The 11,841-nt window shown below is 32.4% G+C and overlaps 1 pseudogene; it reads right to left on the bottom strand.

Moving 5' to 3' along the window:
* Positions 1-1,112: 1,112 nt before the first annotated feature.
* LOC129299473 (uncharacterized) lies at positions 1,113-6,806 on the bottom strand (annotated as a pseudogene).
* Between the last annotated feature and the right edge of the window lie 5,035 nt (positions 6,807-11,841).

Below are 11,841 nucleotides of genomic sequence, written 5' to 3'. Positions count from 1 at the left end.
GTCAACTATCAATAATTTAGGAAAATCATAAATAATAAAAATATGCATGACATGACATGCAAACATCAGAATGGGCAACAGTATTTTTACCCACCACAACATCATAGCCTATATAATTACTAGTCCGATAATGAATGAATTTATTTTGAAATTAAGCACCAGGGTTGATATATTTTGCAGCTGTATATGATGCTAAAATTCATAAAGCACCAACACTAATAGTAATAACGCATGTCCATCTCCAACAATGTGTGGACCACATCAGAACTTGGAAATAGGCTTTATTTGCAGCTGCCAGCACAAATAAATATGGAAGAAAAATTAAGCAAATAGTACTGAGTATCCACCATAACCTATATCAATTTGAGAAAAGACCATCCATGAACGTCGTTTAAATACATACAGATATAGATAAACTCAAGTCCCGGCATATGAAGCTGATGTTTGCATTTCCAAATGAAAAAATTTCAATGACAGCTTCTTAATTTCATATTCTACTATGTTCACTTGCCTTACGCTTTGCATTATAATTTTTAACAAGTAACCTAGTCCGTGTCAAACTAGTTGCCAGACAGGACAAAATGTGGGTAAGACCTTTGGAAGTTCATTTTTCCAGGGACAAAAAAAAAATTGTGAGTAAGATTAAAAATTGTAACTGAGAAAGCAGAATAGTTTAAAAAAAAATTAACTGGACCATAAAAAATCATATTTTAAAGTGCAATTTTCTCTCATAGTTTACAATTGTTTGTCCTCATAATTACAACTTTTATCTTTCCCACTAAATTTTTAGTCCATAAAAGAAGCCTTGAAACAGCTGCTGCACGTCACGCTGCAGGATCCCCCATTGCAAGGAATCCAAACTCCTCATGCACAACAAAAGATTTGGCCAAGAGAAAAATTCTGAGCTTTTAATGACAGAATATACTTGAGATAGTCAATAAAGAAAATAACAGAACCAACAAGTCAATGACAAAAGTGGGACCCCATAGCCAGATGATGGATGACATGGGAAAAAGAGTAGACAAACACACACACCTGGAACAGGAATTAACTGAAGGTACAAACTTGGTAAAAAAAAAAAAAAATCATTAGCATCTTCAACAATTACTTACTCGATAATAGAAATAATCATACAATCGAAGAATGTGATACTTGTCTGCAGGATCATGTTTATTGACATACTTGAGAAGCTTAATCTCGTCAAGGCTTTGGTCAAAGAAGTCCTTGTTGTTCTTTATTATTTTTTAACACAAACATCCATGCCTGTATGCAGGTCATGAGCTTGTATGGCTTTGCTGAATGCAGCAGATCCCAGATACTCAGTAACATGATAGCGCCCTGCTATCACAGAATTAAAACACACATGGAAATTCTTGTCCTCCTCAAAGCCAGTTCTGAGCAGGTCCAAAACAAGGGTCCAGAAAAAAAAAAGAAGAAAAAGAAACAAGATATCAAGGTTCATTGAAGCCTTCTACACAAGACCAAAGACTCACTAGATATCAGCGTCTACCTTTCCCATGGAGGGCAGAATCTCACTATTTCAACAATATCTTTAAAGGAATTATCATGACAAGCATTTCTGCACTACATTGTCTCAGTACATTTTGCTTTTCTTTCTTTTTTTTTGCTGATGTTACAAAGAAGAAAATGCAATTAACAATAAACAAATGAAGCAAATTTAGGAATTTAAAACAATCATCAACTAATCGACAGCATTGGAATACCCCCAATCACATGACCAGGCATGTAATCAACTTATAGTGATGGTGATTTTCCAAAGTTCAAAAAAGCAAAAGAAAAGAAAAATTTATTTGCAGCCATTATCTGTGACCAAAGCCTTGATGAGATTAACAAAGCCAATACGCATGCAATCACAGGTTATATTTACCATATTTGGAACTTGAAGTTAAGACACGCAGTATATTAAAAGGATATCTTTTTTCTAAACACCTAAAGGAACAAAAGGAAGTCCAGCTGCAGAAAATAGCAGTATCAAGAAGCCTTCAAACAAGCCAATTTCTACAAGGAATTTTTAGATATATGAAAAACTAGAGTGGGCATCTGCATTTACATAGAGCCCAATATGAGCCTATTCACAAGCTGCAAACAGTGTGGTTCTCTACACATTTTATATTACATATTGATTGATTGATAGCAGAGATTGTTAGTGATCGTGATTTCAGAAGAACTTTGAAGCTTAGTAATCTACATCTCAGGTCAGCATAAATATGAAAACTTGCCTGTTTTTCCTATGCACAATCTTTAAATTGAAGGTTTCAAACTCCTCTTCCTGGGCCTCTATTTGCCGTAATTGCTCTTGAACAGCAGCAGCATCTTCATCTTCCAGCAATGTCCCTAAGTCTTCTTCCCCTGCAATGTCAGCTTGTTCATCTTCTTCTAGCCTTACCTGTGCTCTTTCAGTATATCCACAACTTGAGACTGCTGTTGGAGAAGAGTTAGTGGATCTTACTTCATTACCATTACTCTCATCCCTTGAACTTTTAATGGGTGAAGAATCACTACTTTTCTTCTTCCAAGAAGTATTCATGTCATTAGATCTCACAAATGCATTAAGACAGTCATCATTTTCACCAGCATGGCAGTTATTTGACCATAGGGGCTTACTGGAACCAGCCTGGATCATCTGGCCATTGTTCAGTGACTGGGTTAATGAGAAGCTTACATCAGAATGAGCATTAGTCTGCAAGAATACACCTTCATCATCCCCAGTGACATGCTTATTTAACTCACTCTTGCCATTTTTCTTCTTATTTTTGTTCAATTTATTAGAGGACTTTTTATCTAAATCATGCTGAGAGTGTCTGGAACAACCATGTCCTACGTCACAATCACAGAGATGACCAAAATTCCCTTCACTGCTACCACCAACAAAACTTTCACGCACTTCATTGCCAATATCTGCAGCATCACTGTTGATCCCCACCCCAATTGACCTTACTGAACCATGCTGAACATTATCAATGCGTATGTCCAGAAGTTGTGATCTTTCCCTGTTATTCAGAGCCTGCCCACCTCCTAGCAAGATCAATTCATTTGTCTGAGGGACAAAGCCCTGCCAGACAGGTTTGCATGCATTAGATTCAGCTCTTCATCCATCAATTGTCCATCAAATTGAACCATTAATCCATTCTTTTTAGTGTTTCCGTGCATTTCAGTTATCATCAAACCAATTGAATCATCTGACATTATGACTGGTTCAACATTCTTTAGTTGAGCACGCTGCTCTCCACAGAAGTAAGAATCTTCACCAAAAGATTGACCATCATCTTCATCTTTGACTGGACCTCTGTCCTGAGGATCTGGAACACTTTCATGCCCAGTTGCCTTTTCATTGTCACTCGGATAATCAATCTCATATGCCAAAAACCAGGCTTCATCCTCAATAGGTTGTCTCATGTAGCCAACATCATCGTCATCGTCATATTCATCAGAGTCCCAGTACTCATTGGAATAGTCAACAGATTCACCCAACCCATCACCAACTGTGGCAAAACCAGATACAAGATCAGATGTATCCTCTACAATCCCCTGATTTACAGATAGCCAACTGCCCCCTGCAGCTCTCCTCATTCCTGAAGCACACATGTGGAAGTCAAGCTAGTCCTTAGAACAAAGAAATCAACCAAATAATGTAGCGTGTATAATTGATACAATGAGAAATAAATATAACACAGCGTTGAAGTTGCTTCTTAGCAAGAATCAAAGTAAGTACTCAGAAAGTTGAACAGACTTTAAGATCAGTTTTAGATTCTAGATGGAAGGCACAACTTGTCAAAAAGTTGCACTGCATTTCATATCATTTTTATTTGGAAATAGTTTGTCATTTTTTTATTTTATTATAGATCGGACAGAAAGGCCAGAACCAAGAACCAATCTTTGCTGATAGCTTTCTGTCACTATTGAAAATCTGTCAGCGTATGTTTGGTATGAAAGAATTGCAAAGGGGTATGAAAATTGATTTACCATATGACTTTGCTTGGTAAGAAACAATCTCATTCATGCTGAAATTTTTTCTAGGAATCAAGTTCCCTTCATACTCTACATTGCTCTCATTCACTTGATGGTTTGAGTTGTACTAACAGAATTTTAATTCTCTATAAAAAAATAGCAGTAAAAAATGGTGTACCAAATAAAACCACAAAATATTGTAATTTTTTATTAAGAGAACTTTAAAATTTCAACAAATTAAAATGAAGGATAACAGAATAAACAAAAAGGACTAATAACACCTAAGTTTCAAGTCTAGGAAGAGGCCAAACTGTTGTTGAGCACACAAAATAACCTATCATCATGACCAGCCAAGAAATGCAACTACTAATTTAGACCCTGATTAAAGACAGCTGATTGAAATACAGGGAATATTTCTGAGAATATGTAGAGCAGTACATGATGAAGAAATTATTGTGATTCAGGATATAATAATAAAATTCATACCAGCCCTTGAGCCTGTGCCATTTTGATTTGTGAATACATACCAGCTGATTAAATTAAGGTCATCATGTGTAATCACCAAATTTGTGGTGACTTGGAGTTTGTTTATCGTTAAGGATTGCAATAAAGATGCTGGACCTACTAGGGATGTGTATCATATGCCATCATTTTATTTTACTGTATCATTATTTTAAAGAGGACAAGAGCCCCAAACTATAATTCAATTAAACATCATAATTTCTTCTTCACATAGTGCATTTTCTTTATGCCATTGATAATATTTATCCATAAGCTAACCTGCAAGGTTAATTTCTTGTCCAACAGGCACATCAAAATATGATCCCATAAGTAAATTGCTGTCAACAACAGGAACTTTTGAAGCAGGTTGATCCTGCTCAAATTTCTCCTCCCAATTAACAGCCAAGAGCTTCTCCTCTGACTTGAGTTTAACAGGAGCAAGTCTCGGTAACTCCTCCTTCTGATTCTCAGGAAAAAACATGAAAATTTAAGCTGCCAAGAGTCCTCTGTTCAGAGCTGCCTTGTGAATTAACTACATAAATCGCTCTCCCAACTTCATCCACCTGCCTTTTTGCTGCTGTGCTGATACCAATTATTTCTGTCCTTTTTCCCTCTATTCTTTCAGAGAAAGTTACATCATCACGTCTTGTAGATATCTCTCCCTTGGAGAAGGGGGAAAACGGCCTTGACAGAACAATCACTCAGCAGGTCTGAAGATGAAATCTCATTCTCATCCTTTCTTGACCAGAAATTATCTGCAAAGTTCTCTTTAAAAGATGAGTTTTTCAATTTCACTTGGTAATCATTTCCCTAGGTTCATTGATTTGCATGCCACCATATCTTTTTTCTACAGAGGCTCTACTATTACTTCCAGGCCATGAGAATTGTTTCTCAGTAGTCACAGCACTTTCGTCTCCAGATTTTGCATGATTGAGGGCCATATCATGAGCTTCACTTGTTTCATGTTTTATTCGCTGAGAAACCAGGGCCTTGGAAGTATTATTGGCAATACTACTGCCATTTTGGTAAGGCTCCAAAGAACCATTGCCAGAATTTGACTTACTAGAGTACAGATCAAGCATCCTATCCTCTGAACTTCTGGGGAAAGCGAAGTATTTGTCACTTGCCCCAACCACTTCATTAGATTTTTTCCTCTCCCCAATATAAGTACTTTTACATTTGCTTTCTGTTGCATTTCCACCAGTCCTGCACTCTATTTCCTTCACAATCAATTCTTTAGAAACTTCCACTTTGTCATAAAAATCCAGTCCTTCATCTACCGCGGGTTTCCCCTTGTCATTTTCTGACTTATGTGAGGCTTTTTCTTCCAGGGTAAGCTTCTCAAGGAAGCCATTTAAGTCATGACGATTATGGAGTTCACTGCGAAGAGCTGCCTCAGCTTTCGTGAAGCGATTCCTCCTTAGGAAGTCCAAAATTGCTCCAACTGAGCTTGTGTCAGCCATTTTCAAGCCCTGAGAACCAAAGTCAAACCAGGATTAAGCAGATACCAAAAACTAAAAGCTCGTTCCAGATAACGATGAAGAAGAAATATTCACATTCTCACCACACCATTCTATATTGTTACATTTGAACACACAAAAGGAAGAAAAAAAAGGGAAAATGTCGGAAATCATCGACTTATTTTAGCTCGAGAAAGTTCAAAAGCTTACCTTAGGTTTTACCAAATGGCGGCATTTTGTCCCCTTGTATCCTAATCAAACGGAAAATAAAAATTAGAAATCACAACTTCCCATGCTAGCTTCTTTTAAAAATAAAATTTCAAGCAATCAAAAGCATCAAAGTTTTCAATCGTTTCTTGAAAATGACGGAAACTATGTACCAAAATAGACCAAAAAAGAGGTACCGGCCACATACTCTAGGAGTTAAAAACTAAAAATCGCCACTTTCTGGGATCGATCGAACGCCATTGCAGAAATTGAAGCTCGCAAATCGCCGGAACGCCAATTCAAGCAGCATAGCCTTTTCCATTCCTTCGTCTCTCAACTAGACCCCAAAAGTTTTTCCAGAGTAGAATTTACATATCCACGATTGCCCCGTTCTTCAAGAGACCGGGAACCAAAATTCCCATGGAAAATGGAAGAAAATCAAGATCTAGCATTAAGTGGAAGAGGCGAAGAAGGGAGGCATTTAGGCACGAAAATGATCGTCCAGATAAATATTTAGAATAAATTATTTAAAAAAAAACAGAACGAAAAACACAAAACACGCGGAGGAAGGAGAAAGAATGAGGTAAAACAAACACCTGGTGGGAATGGAGTGGGATTGTCGCAGCGTGCTTGCTTGCAAATGTAAAGGATTTAGGGTAGGGTCACGTATCGTGCAGTTCTTTCTTCTTCCCTGCGAGCTCCACTGAACATGGGTTGGCAACCAACAAAGCTTGTGACATGCTTTCTGTTCGTGATATATTCGTCGGCTCAATTATTTTAAGCCGTTATGATGACCTCCCGTCCAACTTGGTCTATTGGGAAATAAATAGATGTTAAAGGTAACTTTCAAGGACATTTATAGACATTTTCTTGTAATAAAAATTTATTTTCTCCACTTCTGTATCAATGCATAACTTATCTTTTAAAAAAATTTCATGATTGTTTTTATAAAATTACTTTGTATAAAAAATCAAATTATAAAAAAACCATTTGTTATGATACAATATTTTTTTATATGTCTATTTAAATGTGCCAAATTTAAATATTATCAAAATTAATTGAGAGTAGCTCTTTTAAAGATGTCTTTTGCATTTATGTATAATTAATCTCAAAATCTTATACTTCAACATTTAGAGTTCCTTTATTATAATCAATGCTTTTATCACATGTATTTACAAGTCACACTATATATATGGTTATGGGGTAGTATTATTTAGAGCATAAGAAATTGATAAATAATAAAAGAAGATAGTTTGAAGGGAAAATAATAATAAAATATTTTTAAAATATATAAATAATAATTTTATCATTCAAAATATCATAATTTTTCTAAAATTTTTAAAAAAATTTCTGTAATTATTATTAAATTTATATAAATTATTAAATTATTTTTATTAAAAATAAATAATTCACAATTTTTTTTAAATTCACAATCTTTTTTTTAATTCGTAAAAATACAACTACAACAAATAAAGAATTTAACCAGTACTTTAATTAATTTAATTATCTGTTTGATTTTTAGTACATGTCCCACTTTCAAACTCCTTGTTAGTGAAATGTTCATTCGTTAAAAAAAAAAAAACACTTCTTTGTTAGTGAGTTAATCATCCGTAAAGAAAAATCAGTTTCCATCAAAGATCATAACACGATATTTATTTCGAAGGCTGGGTGGGGACAAACTCCTTTTAGACTTTTTTTTTTTTAGTTACTCCAGTATGTCATTTTCGTGATATTAACTTGTATTTCAACATGAAATTGCCGAATTTGAAACTGAAATTGTATATCCAAGCAGATATCGGGTCGCGTACCAGATTAAAATAATTAAAATAATAACAAAATAAAATAATAATATCACAGCACTTAAGTAATCAAATCCGTGACTTAAGAATGATTTCTTTAAAAGGTTCCAATTCCGATATCATGCAGGAAACAACTATTTGATGAGTGTCGCGTTATTTATATTTTTTTATAAAAAAATAAATTATGCAAAACTGAGTTTATATTCTTAAGAATTATTTTTATAATATATTAAAATAAATGTTATTATAAAGCTAATAACTATATGAATATTCATTTAAACAAATTTTTTCTTAAAAAGAATAATTATTTAAATAAATAAATTTTAGTTTACAACAGTTTAAATGTTTTTATTTTGTTAGACTAACTTTCAGAATGGTAAAAACAATTCCTGCCCGTGTTTTTCAAACTAATGTATGACTTTTAAGTTCTGTATATTAGAATTTAAAAAGTACTTTTTTCTATCCAAACATACACATTGAGTTTGAGTGGATAGGGAAAAAAAATGGATTGGAGTACCAAAAGCGGTATCTAAATCTAAGCACTTTTCATAATAAGAAACAAGTTGATCAGTTTTTTTATAAAAATATGTGAAAATCTATCACAAATATTTTTTTTACTGCACAGCAATTTTCATATTTTCATGATATCAATTGGAGAGTGTTTTGTTCAACTGTAAACTACTCCAGTAACAGAATCACATCCCTTGTTATAAAATATCCGAGTTTAAACAAACTTTTTTTAGTGGTATACATAAAGTTTAGGTGAGTTAGTTGAGGTTCACTAGATTTGATTAGAATATACTTAAAACTCAAAAAATACTTATAAAAATACTTATGAATTGTCCACCCACAAATTATTATATCTGCAATGAAATTTGAACTCATTATTAATCAAATTCTTATCAATTGAACCCATCTTTGTTGATAAACTCAGCATTAATATACACAAAGCCAGTAATATTGGTTGGGAGTATGGGCTCAACCCAACAACCCGCAAAAAAAGTTACAGGTTGAGCTAAAGAAAATGGGTTCAATAATATGCAGGGTAGTTTTGGCTCACCTTACATAACTTGAACCCGTAACGAGCTAACCCACGAGTTAACCTGCTTATATTTTTTAAAAAATAGATAAAAATAAATAAATGAGATTTTGTTTAAAATAAAGCATTCAAAGCAAGTATGTATTGAATTGCGATATAAGTATTTAATATTTTTATATTTATTTAATTCAAGTTTAAATTATAGTAGAAAATAATAAAAACACACTACTTATATGTTTAAGTTATAAATAATATAATATGAATGTGATCAAGATAAGATTGAATAAAATATTTTATTATACTCTTCTTTATTCATACAATAGCTTATTTAAATTATATTGTTTGCAAAATAGTGCTACATTAGCTAGTAAATAAAAAAAGTTTATTTACCTTTTTCATTTAAAAAATTAAACATATTTATGAAGTGCTAATCATATATTATACTATCATCTTAATTTGAATACAAAAAGGAAAAAAATAAATATAGAGATATTGGAATACGAACTGAATGTATTATGAGTAATAATTTAATAATTAGATTTTAAATCATCATTATTTCCCTTTTTAAAAAAAATTGATATTTTAAATTAGGGCATCAATTTTTTAACAAAAATGTCAAAACAAGACAAAGAGAAAATGAGGTAAACAGAGCATTTATATTAATTTATATATGTATAATACTGATTAGTCATGTAAAAGATCAAAAAAAAAACTCACAAAATTTAATTACTTTATATTTAAGTGGTGATATAAGTATGTCTTAATTAGAAATAATTTTATTGTTGGTTGAAAAATTAATTTTTAAGGAGAATATATGATTTTTTTACTGTGAAAATAATAATAATAAGAGGTAAAGTTATAATTTTTTAAATTTTAAAAAATTATAAAAAAATTATTTTTTTACTTATGGCTTGGCTTGCTAACCTAGAAACCCATTGTGGTTTGACAAAATTCAACCCACAAAAAATGCAAGCTATGTCAACCTGTCCTGTTAAACCAGTAACTCACTGCGGGCCAACCTGTGGGTTGCAAATTAACCTATATTATTAGCTTTAAAATATATATATATATATATACACGTATGTATGCATATATATGTGTGTGTATATTTAATTTGATTATTTAACAGAAATCAAATTAATGAGTGTTTTGGAGATCAATTTTAATACTCCAAAAATCCTGAGAGTAGAGATGGGTTATTTAAACATGTTTTAATGAGAGTTTAAGTTTTAAAAAATAATCCTCTGAAAAAATTTGAGTTTTGAAACTTGAATCTGTCCTAAAAATAGACCTCACATGAATCCGCTGTTAGGAAAAATGACACATAAATATCATTGGAATATGAATATCCCAAATAAGGCCCGTGAAATGTCAATGACTCTGAAATCCATTCATACTTCTCTAAAATTAATGTTTTTAATGAAATAATACTACTATTCTTAAAAACTTCCGCTTCCCCCTCAGCACACGAAGACATTTATCATTTTCCATTTTTTTCCTTCAACTTCTTTCGACTGTGAAAAACACTCGAGGCTCATCAGGAAGGCTCTTCCAATTTCGCTCTCAAGTTGGGACACTCAACAAATTAGACTTTGGCTTTTCTTGGAGGAGGCTGCGTGCATCCCAATTAAGATTTAAATGGTCTAATTTAATTTTTTTTCATTTTTATTTTTTATTAAAATAAAAAATTATCAAAAAAATTAGTAAATCTTGCTACCAATTTAAACACTCTAAATTTAATATTAATAGTCTAAATTTAATATTTAATTTTTTATAATTTTTACAAGTTGATTATTTAGATGTACATTTTGATGTAAAATGTTTTTATAAGTTAGATAGTCAATTTATAAAAAATTTTATTATAAAATCCAAACCATTCATATTAAATATGCACTGTTCAAAGAATATATGTTTAGGTAATTAAGTTATAAAAAATTAAATATTAAATTTGGACTATTAATAATAAATTTAGATTGTCCAAATTGATGAGCAAATTTATTAAAATATTTGATAATTTTATATTTTCTATTTTAATAAAAATAAAAAATAAAATATTAAATTTAGACTGTCTATATCTTTGTTAAGTGCAGCGGAGCCTCCTCCAAGAAAAGCTTCAGAGGAGCAAAACCAAGTCCCCACAAATTGAGGCTCTCCCAATTTTAATCTTCCATTCTTTGAAAACAAGTTGAAGCCCCACTGTCATGGAACATTTTCCCTGCAAACTAACATAGCTTTTTTCTTAATTTGGGATAAGATAAAACAAGATGGTTTTGAAGTAGTTTCTGGGTTATAAGTAGTTAAATTTTTTTTTTCAAGATGACATGATGCATTTTTGTAGTTTTAGGGCTATAAGATTAGTTTCTCATTTTCAATCGAACTTCACTCAAAAAAAAAAAAAAAAAAGTCAAAGCGTTACCCGAAAACATAAAAATTAGATTCTGGAGCTGTTGGGGGAAGAAGGAATGTGGCAAAATACTTGATCAATAGAAAAGGCATGTTGATGAGGAAGAGAGACTAACATTAGGATTGGCAATATGGGAAATCTTGCAGATCTTGTAGCGACAGTGTGGAGCAGAGCCAAGGGGGGGTAACAATTTTGCTGAGGTTGTGGACTTCCATGGTGGTGGGAATTATATTGATCTGTAAGCGGTCTTGAAGAAATCAAAAACCCATTGACTTGCCTCCTCTAGCTTGATCAAGTTCGAGAGAACCTTCATGCTTTTCATTTTCATTGAGTTCCTTTATGCTTTGTTTGTTTGGAGAGAAAATGTAAGAGGAAAGAAATTATAAGGGAAAAACTAGAAAGAAAATGAATTTTTTCCTGTTTGTATGAAGAAGAAAAAGTAAGAGAAGGAAAAGTGAAAAA

Source organism: Prosopis cineraria, unplaced genomic scaffold (assembly GCF_029017545.1).
Source record: "Prosopis cineraria cultivar Desert tree isolate PC_DT_omini unplaced genomic scaffold, ASM2901754v1 PC1171, whole genome shotgun sequence".
Classification (NCBI taxonomy): domain Eukaryota; kingdom Viridiplantae; phylum Streptophyta; class Magnoliopsida; order Fabales; family Fabaceae; genus Prosopis; species Prosopis cineraria.
Note: the sequence above shows the minus strand (reverse complement) of the source record. Positions and strands in the feature narration are given on the sequence as shown.